Here is a 10,936-nt window from a genome sequence, read left to right as displayed (position 1 = left end):
CAGATTCCAGTACTTTTATTACTTGAAAAAGAAGTTGCCGTTGAGTGAATTCTGATTGGTGGAAACCCACATATGTTAGAGCAGAGCTGCTGTAGAGATGCAAAGTAGATCACCAAGCCTTTCTTCCAAGGCTCCTCTAGGAAGACTCGAACCTTCAAACTTTCTGTCAGCAGCTGAGTATATAAACCATTTGTACCACCCAAGGACTCTGTTACTATTTTAAAGTACTCACTTTCAAGGACAATTTTAGCAGAAGAGTCCTTTCTTCAAATGAAATATTGCAGGGAACTCTAATTTATACACCAGGTACAATCATAGCTATTCTATTTAAATAGATTTCAAAAAAAACCTAAAATTTTCCAAGGCCCACTACTCATCTCCTCCTAGTCCTTTCCAGGCACCTGAATTCATCAGAAGCAATTGTAGGGCTCAGTGAAACAGTCTGAAAACCACCAATTTAAAGTATTACAGTTTTGCCTATTGTTTTATTCATCTATCTTCTCCCTGATATCATTGATTTCCTTCTTTTCCAAAAATTTTAAAAGCAATGAAGAAATAAATAATTTTATATTTTACTGGTTTTGTTCATATAATCAGAAGAATGGTTTTAATGTTAAGATGAGTTATGGTCAATAAATTAAGAGTACCATTGAATTAAGTAAATACATTGCTTTTGATAATTTCAAAATCAGAACTGGCTTTTAGTTTTGAACTTAATGATCATTTCCCTTGTTTACATTGGGATTGGTTCTTATTCTAAGATTCTAATCTGGGAAATTAAAAATTGGTCTACAAAAAGAGAAGGAGTTCTAGTGACACAGTGATTTAAACACTCCACTGATAACCCAAAGGTCAAAAGTTTGATCTTACTAGCTGCTCTGTGGGAGACTGTTTCTGTAAAGATTTACATCCTTGAAAAACCTATGGGGCAGTTCTACTTCGTCTTTTAGGGTTGCTATGAATCAGAATCAACTCGATGGCAAGACGTTTGGGTTTTTGGTTTATACAGTCAAAAAGTTGATTGTGTGAACCTACTCAGTGGGTAGACGAAAGAAAGACATGGCAATATGGTTCCATAAGGATTACTGCTTGGAGCACTGAACAGGGGTGGGGGGGCAGTTTCACTCTGTCACATGGGTTCCCTTTGAGTCGGGACCAACTTGACAGCACTTAACAACAGCATCTACAAAAAGGTTCAATGTTTGAAAAACATAATGGGCATTGTAGTTTTTCTCTGGTAAAACTATCAGAAGTGACATAAAAATGCTAAAATTCCAACTTTTGGCTGGAAAAATACCAACTATCTAAGCTACCTCCAGTTATTTCATGATATATGCTTTATTTGTTACCTATATTCATCAATTATTAAAGACCGAGAGATGAATTTGTACTTAATCCCTGCAAGTTATTTGGTATTCAAAATCTTCAAGTGATGGTTTCCATCTGAGAAAAACAATAAGAAGATCCTTGTGGGTAATAAAGTGTCCTGGTGGTGAAATGGTTAAGTGCCTGGCTGGTAATCAAAAGGTTGCCTGTTGGAATCCACTAGCTGCTCCATGGGAGGAAGATGTGGCAATCTGCTTCTGGAAAGATTACAGCCTTGAAAACCCTATGGGACAGTTCTACTCTGTCCTATACTATTGTTATGAGTTGGAATATTTTTTTATATATGGGTGGTTATTAAGGAAAGATTAATTCTCATGAAGGTGTTAGCAAAGAATATTGAATATATTAGGGACTGCCAGAAGAATGAACAAATCTGTCTTGGACGAAGTACAGCCAGACTGCTCCTGAGAAGTGAGAATGGCCAGACTTGTCTCTTGTACTTTGGCCATGTTGTCAGGAGAGATTGTTCCCTGGAGAAGTATATCATGCCTAGTAAAGTAGAGGGTCAGCGAGAAAGGGGGAGAGCCTTAATAAGATGAATTGACACAGTCAGTGGCTGCAACCATGGGCTCAAGCATGGCAATTGTGAGGATAATGTAGGATTGGACAGTGTTTCATTCTTTTGTACACAGGGTCGCTATGAGTCAGAGCCAACTGGATGTTGCCTAACAACAGCAATCCTTAAGAGCAGTCCAATTGAGTTCTGGTCTTTTCCACTTTTTCCTAGAATGTATATGCTACTGAATTTTTTTTTTCTTTCTCTCTGTTCTTAATACATCACTCAGTTTTCTGTAAGCTACTTGCAACAATAACTTTTCTCCATCCCCTAATATTGGATCAAATAAGAAGGAGGTAGAAGGAAAATACCTTGAATAAAATGCATGTGATCCAATTTCTCTCCCTTTCCCCCCATTGTCTTTTACTTTATACAGAGTTAACTATCAACAGTAGGTAGCTGTTATGAAATGTTTCTGGGAGATGTTGACAATAGGAAGTCTGGTAGAAAGATTATTTATTTTTATTAGAGTTTTAAGTGACACTTTAAAACATGTTTTAAAGTCAAAAGCTCTGTGCTCCCCAGAATTACTTAAAGAGATGTAAGTATTTTATTTCTTCTGCTCTTGCCCAGAACAGCTGACATAAAAGGAGCAATTTATCAGAATGATAATTATTTTTATCTGAACTCTAGTAGAAGCCTTTCAGGAGGATCAGCAGCATAAGTCTCCGTTTTCACAAAAATAAACGAATGAAGTAGGTCAGGATGATAAAGTTAGACAAACAAGGTTAGCTGTTAAGGTAATTCTGAAACAGAGCATTTCAACTCTAGTAAGCAGACACCAGTCCACTGTATTGTGTTTGAGCCCTGGAGTTGAATATGGCTTTGAAGTGAGTAGACAAAAGCAATTACAGACTCAAAAGAACTAAACCACTGTAAACAATAGGAGTGTGTGCCTAGGAAAGAGGTAGAATTCATTGCCTTCCAGTTGAATCTGACTTATAGTGACATTATAAGAAACAGTAGAACTGCCCACATATAATTTCCAAGGCTGTAATCTTTACAAAACCTGAGAAGGACTGATGGATTGGAACTGCGGACCCTTTGGTTAGCAGCTGAGGTCTTAACCACTGTGCCGCCAGGGCTGGCAGAGGAAGGAGATGATATGCCTTTCTACTTTATTGATTAATTATTGAAAGTGTATTTTGTATCTCTGTCTTTGGAAATGGAACTGGTAGTAACATTTATATTTCAAAATTTTACAAATTCCCTTCATTGTAAAGATTCTATTGAAAATGTACAAATTCAATTAGTTCAATAGACAGTCTGTCATTTTAAAGTAGCTATTTTTATTTCTTTACAATATAAAAAGCTGTTTTGTTATTAAATTACTTTCTAAAAGCAAAGATTTGAAGGGAAAAAAAATCTGTAATTACTTACGGCAAACCCAAATGAAAGCTAATTAGATTTTGTGAAAAGTATTTGCTTGTGTGTCTGCCATAGGCACAGGAAGAGGAAAATTTATAGAGACAATCCTCCCATGTGTGTGAGTGTCTAAAATCAGTCATTTGGTGTGTGTGAATAGAGTGGTCTGAAAGTAGAGAGCCTTAACTCCAACTTTAAAATCTTAATCTGAGTCTTGAAATTTTTAACATAGTACAGGACTCAGTAGCGTTTCTTTCTGTTGTACATGAGGTCAGGACTCAATGGCACGGCACCTAGCAACAAAAGCAACACGAGTCTAGAATTCGTGTTGAATTTTAAAGCTGCCTTTTCTAACAGCAGTCCCTGTAACTGATGCTAACTTAACCATATACCCTAAAGGAGACATTCTTTTTCTCTGGGATCTAAACCCACTGCCATGGAGTCAGGTCTGACTCATAGCGACCCTTCCTTGGGTTTCCAAGGTGATATCACTGCTGAAGTAGATTGCCCAACCTGCGTTCCAGGGAGTGGCTGGTGGGTTTGAACTGCCAGCCTTCTAGTTAGCAGTCAGATGCCTTAGGCACTAACCCACCAGAGCTCCTTCTGGGATCTATCAGGTGCAGAATATCACAATCTATTCTAAGAGAGTCTTTCTGCTATGGTCAGACAGATGTAAGATGTGATGGCAAAGGGTCTTGATGCACAGTGTTACTGATGAATCTTTATAATGGATAACAGACATGATTAAGAAAGCTAGTTTTATAGTGGGTTACCCAAAAAAACCTGTCCTGCCATTGTCCTGTAACCATCCTATAATATACTGAAGAACACTTATGCCTGCAATTATATACCCTTAACCAATCATGTAATCTCACATGTATGTTATCCACCCATCCCTGATAAATTCTCACTTTTACGTATACTACCTTTGACTCCCCTGATTGTCTTTCAACCAGTTAAAACTTTATAACTTTTAGTTCCTGCTCCAACTGTACAAATATGTTTTCTTCCTCATTGTCTAGCAGAGTAGTCATTTTCATTCTGAATTTGGATGTCTTCCTGGTCTGGACCTTCTCTATCCCTCAATAAATCTATTTTGCTTTTACTGAAGCTGACGCCCTGATGTTGCTCTAGGGCAAGTGTCTCCAGTATGTCATGTAGGGTGGAGAATGCAGGATGGGCAGGATTGACTACATTGTAAATGGATCAATCTTGTCTTTCTAATACTTGTGTTTTACTTTCTCTTTCTATATCTTGAAACCGACAGTTTCACAAAAATTTGGGCATCTACACAAATGAAGTATTCAGTGTTTGATGAATCGATAAATAGATGGATAAACTATTGAACAGAAAAGTCAGCTGTGAGAAATGGTCAGTCTTGTAGATTACATTTTTCAAAATGTAAAGGTACATGTTAAGAGAATGTGATTTTAGCTCTTACTCAAAAAGGTTGATCTAAATTGTATTTGCTGCAGTTTACAAATAAAGGACAAATTAGTATAAATTTTATAAAATACAAAGAGTAAGTGTGCATTTTTTCCTTTTGCATTAGAAGTTTTATCATTTTTAAATTACTTAATTTTATTTAAAATGTCATGATAATTGGTAACAATATAGAAAACTATATAGTAAAAAAGAAGTCTCCTCCACTCACCCTAGATTTTCCAGTTCTACTCTCCAGAGGCAAACACCATTAATGGATTATTTTCTTGTTCATCCTCAAAAAAAAGTATAAATCTTTTGGTTTTTTTTACCAAATGAGTCCCATTTTTCATATTCCTATAAACACTGCATTCTCAACTTATTATTCATCAGTTACTGCTTATAAATCTACCTCATTTTTAAATATTCCACTATACCTTTTGTTGTCATTAATGTTATACACGCAAATAATTTATAGAGTCAAATTCAGTGATTATGAAAACAGCAAACCCTGTCATTTACTGTTGCCTTCTAGTATTTATTCCCTTATCTCTAAATAACATGTTTATATTTCTATTTCTTAAAGTTTCAATTTGGGTATTATATCTTGAATTCTTCCTATGAAAGATAAAAATTTATTTCTCTTTCAACCATACACCATGTATCTACTCCACACCCACATGTCCAGTTGGCTATCCTTCAAATATCATAATTTTGTTTACATCAGTATTCAGTGTTTGCATTTCCATGGCTATGTAAACATAATAATACATAGTCTGAACAATGTATGATTGCTGTTCTTTTTTTATACAATAAATTATCTTTTTTTGTTGCTTAGTTTTTATGTTCTTACAATTAATATAATCAAAAACATTCCCAAGTTATATAAATATTGTCTCAAAACATGAAAGATATATTCAATCAATTTTGTCTTTCTGAAACTATTTCCTGAGCCTTTTTGCTTGCTCCAGGTCTGGCATGGTAGCACCCTAGGTACTACATAGCTTTCATTTTGTAATCACCCTCCAACATTACTCTTCACCTCTCTGATGTGTTGGATCCTCAATTTATGGACTTGATATTTTCCTCTTTTTTGTTTTCCTCTCTTATTTGGTGGAGCACATCCTCCAATGGACTCCTAAAAGGTTCTTGAGATGAAAAATTTGAAATATTTCATATATTTCATATTTCATATCTAAAAAAGCCCTTCTCCTATCTACACTATTAGAATTCTGAGTTAGAAATCATTTTCCTTAAGAATTTCAGACATTTTTCTATTGTCTTCCAGCATCTTTTGTTGCTATTGAAAAAATAATATGGTTCTAATTCTTGAACTTTTGTATGAAATTCATGTTTTTTTCCCAAAAGATTATAGGATCTTCATCTTCCAAAATATTCTGAAATTCCTTAATGGAACATTTGCAATTTGGGAACTCATGGAATTTTTTAAATATTATTTTGTTAATGGTTTCCTTCCCTTTGTTTCCTTCATTCTTCCTTGCTAGAAAGTCTGTTATTTGAATGTTGTGCTTCCTAGACTATACTTCTAATATTTTAATAATTTTTCTCTTTGCCTTTTTGTACTATTTTTTAGGAGATTTCCTCAACCTTAACCTTTAACTCTTCCTCTGAGTTTTCCAACACATTTTTATGTTCCATATATTTCTTTCTCATAGTTGTCGATTCTTGTTTTAGAGATAAAATACAGTTTTCACTTTGTACAGTAGTGGAGGACTGTAAAACTGATCATAAAAGCTAAAATTGTACAAAGCAATGTGAAAATTAAAATTGTTCTGTGACCTTTAATAATATTATCAAACATTAGATACTCATGCTGGCATGAGTCTGCAAGCACTTTATAACATGGATGAATCTGGAAGACACTCTGTTGAGTGAAATAAATCAATTACATAAGGACATTGTATGATCCCACTATTAAAAAAAAACAAGAACAGATATAAAAGAGAGCAACATTCCTTTTTTTTTTTTTTTAATTGTAATTTGAGTGAAAATTTATGGAACAAATTCACTTTCCATATAGCAATTCACATACACTTTGTCTCATGACATTGCCTACAATTTACCCCAATGCAATAGCTCCCTTCCCACTTCCTCCTGATAGTTACCTCTTCCCTGTGTCCATCCCTCCATGTACTCCTGCCCCCTGAGCTGTCTCCCTGTGCATAAACAGCTGTTCTTTCTCCCATGATTGTTCTCTCCAAGGAGTGTATCTACCTCAGGTAAATGTTCAACTCATATGCCTGTCTTTTGTTTGGCTGGAAGCCACAGGTGTGGGTTCAATTCCAGACCTGAAGGGCAGCTAGGGGTCATAGTCTCAGTGGTTCCACCAGGCTCTATCAGACCAGCAAACCTTTTTTTTTTTTTTTTTCACAAATGATTTTGAGTTTTATTCTACATTGTTCTCTCTCTCTATCCAGGATCTCCTACATAGATCCCTCTCCAAGTGGTTGACAGTGGTAACCAGGCACCATCTAATTCTTCTGGTCTCATAGTTGTATAGGCTGTGGATTGCATGGTATACCAGTCACTAGGACTAATTCTTTCCATGAATCTTTGGTTTTCTTCATTCTTCTTTGCTCTGGATGAGAAGAGACCCATCATTGAATCTAGATGGCTGCTTGCAAACATCTAACATTCTAGTTGCTACTCGCCAAAGTAGGAGGTAGAACAACGTTTTGTGTAGTATGTTATGCCAACTGAGCTTGAATATCCCCTGCAACTATGGTCCCAAGCTGACCAGTTCAACTACTCTATCACTTAAGAGCTTGTTTTACATTCAATGTTTTGTGTACATTAGTTTCATTCCCCATTTACTATGTCCAAGCCTAACCCAGTCTCCTCTCCTCCCTACCCAGTCACCCTCCCCCAGTGCCCCTTATATTTATTCACTCCTGTTTGTTCTGCATTTCCTCAATTTGAATGTTGGTCTTCTGGCGTCCTGTGGTCTATTGCTCTAAGAGATGTATTACCGTAGAGTATGTGGGTGCATCATCCTGGGATGAGTGGTCTGCATGTACATCTTGTTAACTATCTGGGCTGAGAGCCAGCCCCTGGGATTGTGTTTTATTCCAGGTGCAGAATGTATTCCAGGGCCATAGTATTGAGGGTCTCACCAGATTTCATCTGAGCAGTAATTCTGGTCATTATTGAGTTTTTGGATTTTGTTCCACATTTTCCTCCCACCCTATCCAGGATCTCCAAATTTGATCCTTTCCTGAGTGGTTGGCATTGGTAGCCAGGCACCATCTAGTTCTTCTGGTCTCAAAGGCCATTGTGTCCTATGGCTGACTGCTTCCAAATGTCCTTTTGTGTGTGTGTGTGTGTGTGTGTTCTTCTGCACTTCCGACACTAGGAGACAGTTAGCTGCATCTTAGATGGCTGCCTGAAAGCTTTTAAGACCCCAGTTACTACTCACCAATGTAGGATGTGGAGCAAGCCTTTTATGTATTTTGTTGTGCCAGTTGAGTCTGGTGTGCCCAGTACTATGGTCCTGAGATGGTAGATCTATTGGATCTCTCTCCCATTGTGTCTGGTTGTCTGTGAGGGATTACTCTGTGTCTGTCTTCTACTGTTTCTATAAGGATTACAGGTATTTTGTATCACTGGTGTCTGTGCAAGATTAGCCTCAGTTGAATCTATCATTGGTCCAGAGTATATTTCTGTTCACTGACCCTTGTCTGATCATCTCAGGTGTTTATGTGTTTATCTGTAGCCTGGTGTTTGGTGTTAATGGCAATGCAGTATTGTGGACACATTGGTTGGTATTAGCATCTGTTGTCTATCTCTTATGTGCACAATTTGGTGTCCTCCCATTTCCTAATGTTATCATGGTGGTCACAGATCCTTCCCATATATCCCTCCTCCTACCCACATCACCATATAGGCCCCAACTAGCCCAAAATTAATCCCTTCCATTCTCTCCCCATCCCGGCAACCTACTAAGTGAGTTCCCTTTCCCAAGCAAACCCTTCTTTGTCTTTTTACAGTAATGGGCTCATACAGTACTTGTCTTTCTGTGATTGACTTATTTCACTCAGCATAATGTCCTTCAGGTTCATCCACATTGTGGGGTGATTTGTGTATCCCTCATTGATTTTTAATGTGGCATAGTATTCCATTGTGTGGATGTACCATACTTTGGTTATCCACTCATGAGAGCAACATTCTTTGATGATTACCAGGGATGAAAGAGAAGGGAAAAGGAATCACTTTCTAAGTAGTAGACATTTGTTAATCTTAGCGTGGGGAAAGACAATACCAAATATGGGTGAAATCTGTACAACTTGACCAAGGTAAATGAAGACACTGAGAAGTACTTAAGAAGAAGGGACAATTTTGGTAAGTGCTATAATATATGGGAGCTCTGGTAACATAGTGGCTAAGGCACTTGACTGTTAACCAGACGGCTGGCGGTTCAAACCCACTAGCCACTCCTCGGAAGGAAGGTTGGGCAATCCTACTTCGGTAGTGATATTGCCTCAGAAACCCAAGGAGGGGTCGCTATGAGTCAGGTCTGACTCGACGGCACATAACAACAACAACAACATAATATATGTAATTCTGCAACAACAGTAATAACAGCCAAAAAATATGTATGTAGTTACATAGATAGACATGTATGCATGTATGTGCATAAGAGAGCCTATGTGAGTACATGCATGTACATATATAGGTTTATCTGTAGTTGCATGTATGCAAGCAGTCCCCAGGTTATGGACCTAAGGGTAACTCTTACTGGCCCGTATCAGAAAACCAAACCCACTGCAACTGAGTTGCCTGCAACTCATAGCAAGCTTATACGACAGAATAGAACTGTCCCCATAGGGTTTCCAAGGCTGTAAATCTTTAAAGAAGCAGAATGCCTTATCTTTCTCCCACGGAGTGATGGTGGGTTCAAACTCATGATCTTTTGGTTAACAGTCAAATGTGATAAACACTATGCTTTACTAACCCTTCAATTCAAGGCTTCAAACCAATTCTGTCACGACTGATGAAGTGAAACAGAAACAGATCTGAATTTTCACAATTTGGGTGATTCTTCGAGGTAAACAGAATGGAAAAAAATAATGAGACCCGGAAGAAGTGTAATGAGCCCTTTTAGAGCCTGATGTGTGAGATTGGATTAGTGTACAGCTGTGGAAAGGGACACACATTCAAAACAGTGCAGCTGGACACCATCTTTAGAGTGGGTCGCTGCCATGTTTGAGCAGGGCAGCGTTGTTTCCAAGTCCTGCTTTAATGTTATATAAATTTGCCCTCACTTTGAAATAATTAAAACAATCCCTTCATGCAACAAATTCTTCATTACAATCATCTTTACTTGCTGCATGTGCTTTTAAATCATTGAAAAGACTTCAAGTCTTTTCTGGCACTAAAGTAAGGCTAAATAAGAACCATATGTACCTGTTCCAACTGACCTATAAATTCTTAAAGACGCAGTTAGAAATGGATCTCATTCTTTGCTGACATAGCCCTGGTTCCTGTGGAATCTGCTAAAGTTCAAATTCAAACCTAGCCAGGTTATGCCAACAGTCAGAGAGATGCAGCTCCCAAATGTTTAAGAAAGAAGACTTAAAACATTCTACAAGAGAATGAGACAGATTCCATACACCATGATGAAGTTTGCTTGCTTTGAATGTACTGTTGAAGCATTGTACAAATATGTGGTTCCCAAGCCCCGAAGTGAATGTTCAAAGCCAGAACAGCTTGTTGTAACATTTGTGGCAGGTTATATAGCTAGAGTCTTCTGTGCAATTGTTTCTCACCCTGCTGATTCTGTGGTATCCATGTTGAACAAAGAGAAAGGTAGCAGTGCTTCTGAGGTCCTCTAGAGACTTGGATTTAAAGGTGTGTGGAAGGGACTCTTTGCCCACATCATCATGATTGGCACACTGACTGCACTACAGTGGTTCACCTATGACTCCGTGAAGGTCTACTTCAGACTCCCTCATCCTCCTCCACTTGAGATACCAGAGTCTGAAGAAGAAGCTTGGGTTAACTCAATAGATAAATCAAAGTAAATATGGACTGAATCTGCTTGCTGATCAGTATTGAGGAAACTCAAAAGGAAATTTTATATATTTGACTATGTAGGAAATTATCTATTCCTGATATAATTATTGGTAGTACCCTTGCCTGAGACAGGAGTTTCAAATTACTATTGAAATAAACCCAACCATTCATGAA

General features: G+C 37.5%; 1 pseudogene; it reads left to right on the top strand.

The window, feature by feature from the left end:
* LOC103203401 overlaps positions 1–10,756 on the top strand; it is an 87,560-nt pseudogene extending 76,804 nt beyond the window's left edge.
* Positions 10,757–10,936: the final 180 nt, after the last annotated feature.

The sequence above is a fragment of the Orycteropus afer genome, unplaced genomic scaffold, assembly GCF_000298275.1.
Source record: "Orycteropus afer afer isolate SDZICR_OR568_19922 unplaced genomic scaffold, OryAfe1.0 scaffold00215, whole genome shotgun sequence".
Lineage (NCBI taxonomy): Eukaryota > Metazoa > Chordata > Mammalia > Tubulidentata > Orycteropodidae > Orycteropus > Orycteropus afer.
Note: the sequence above shows the minus strand (reverse complement) of the source record. Positions and strands in the feature narration are given on the sequence as shown.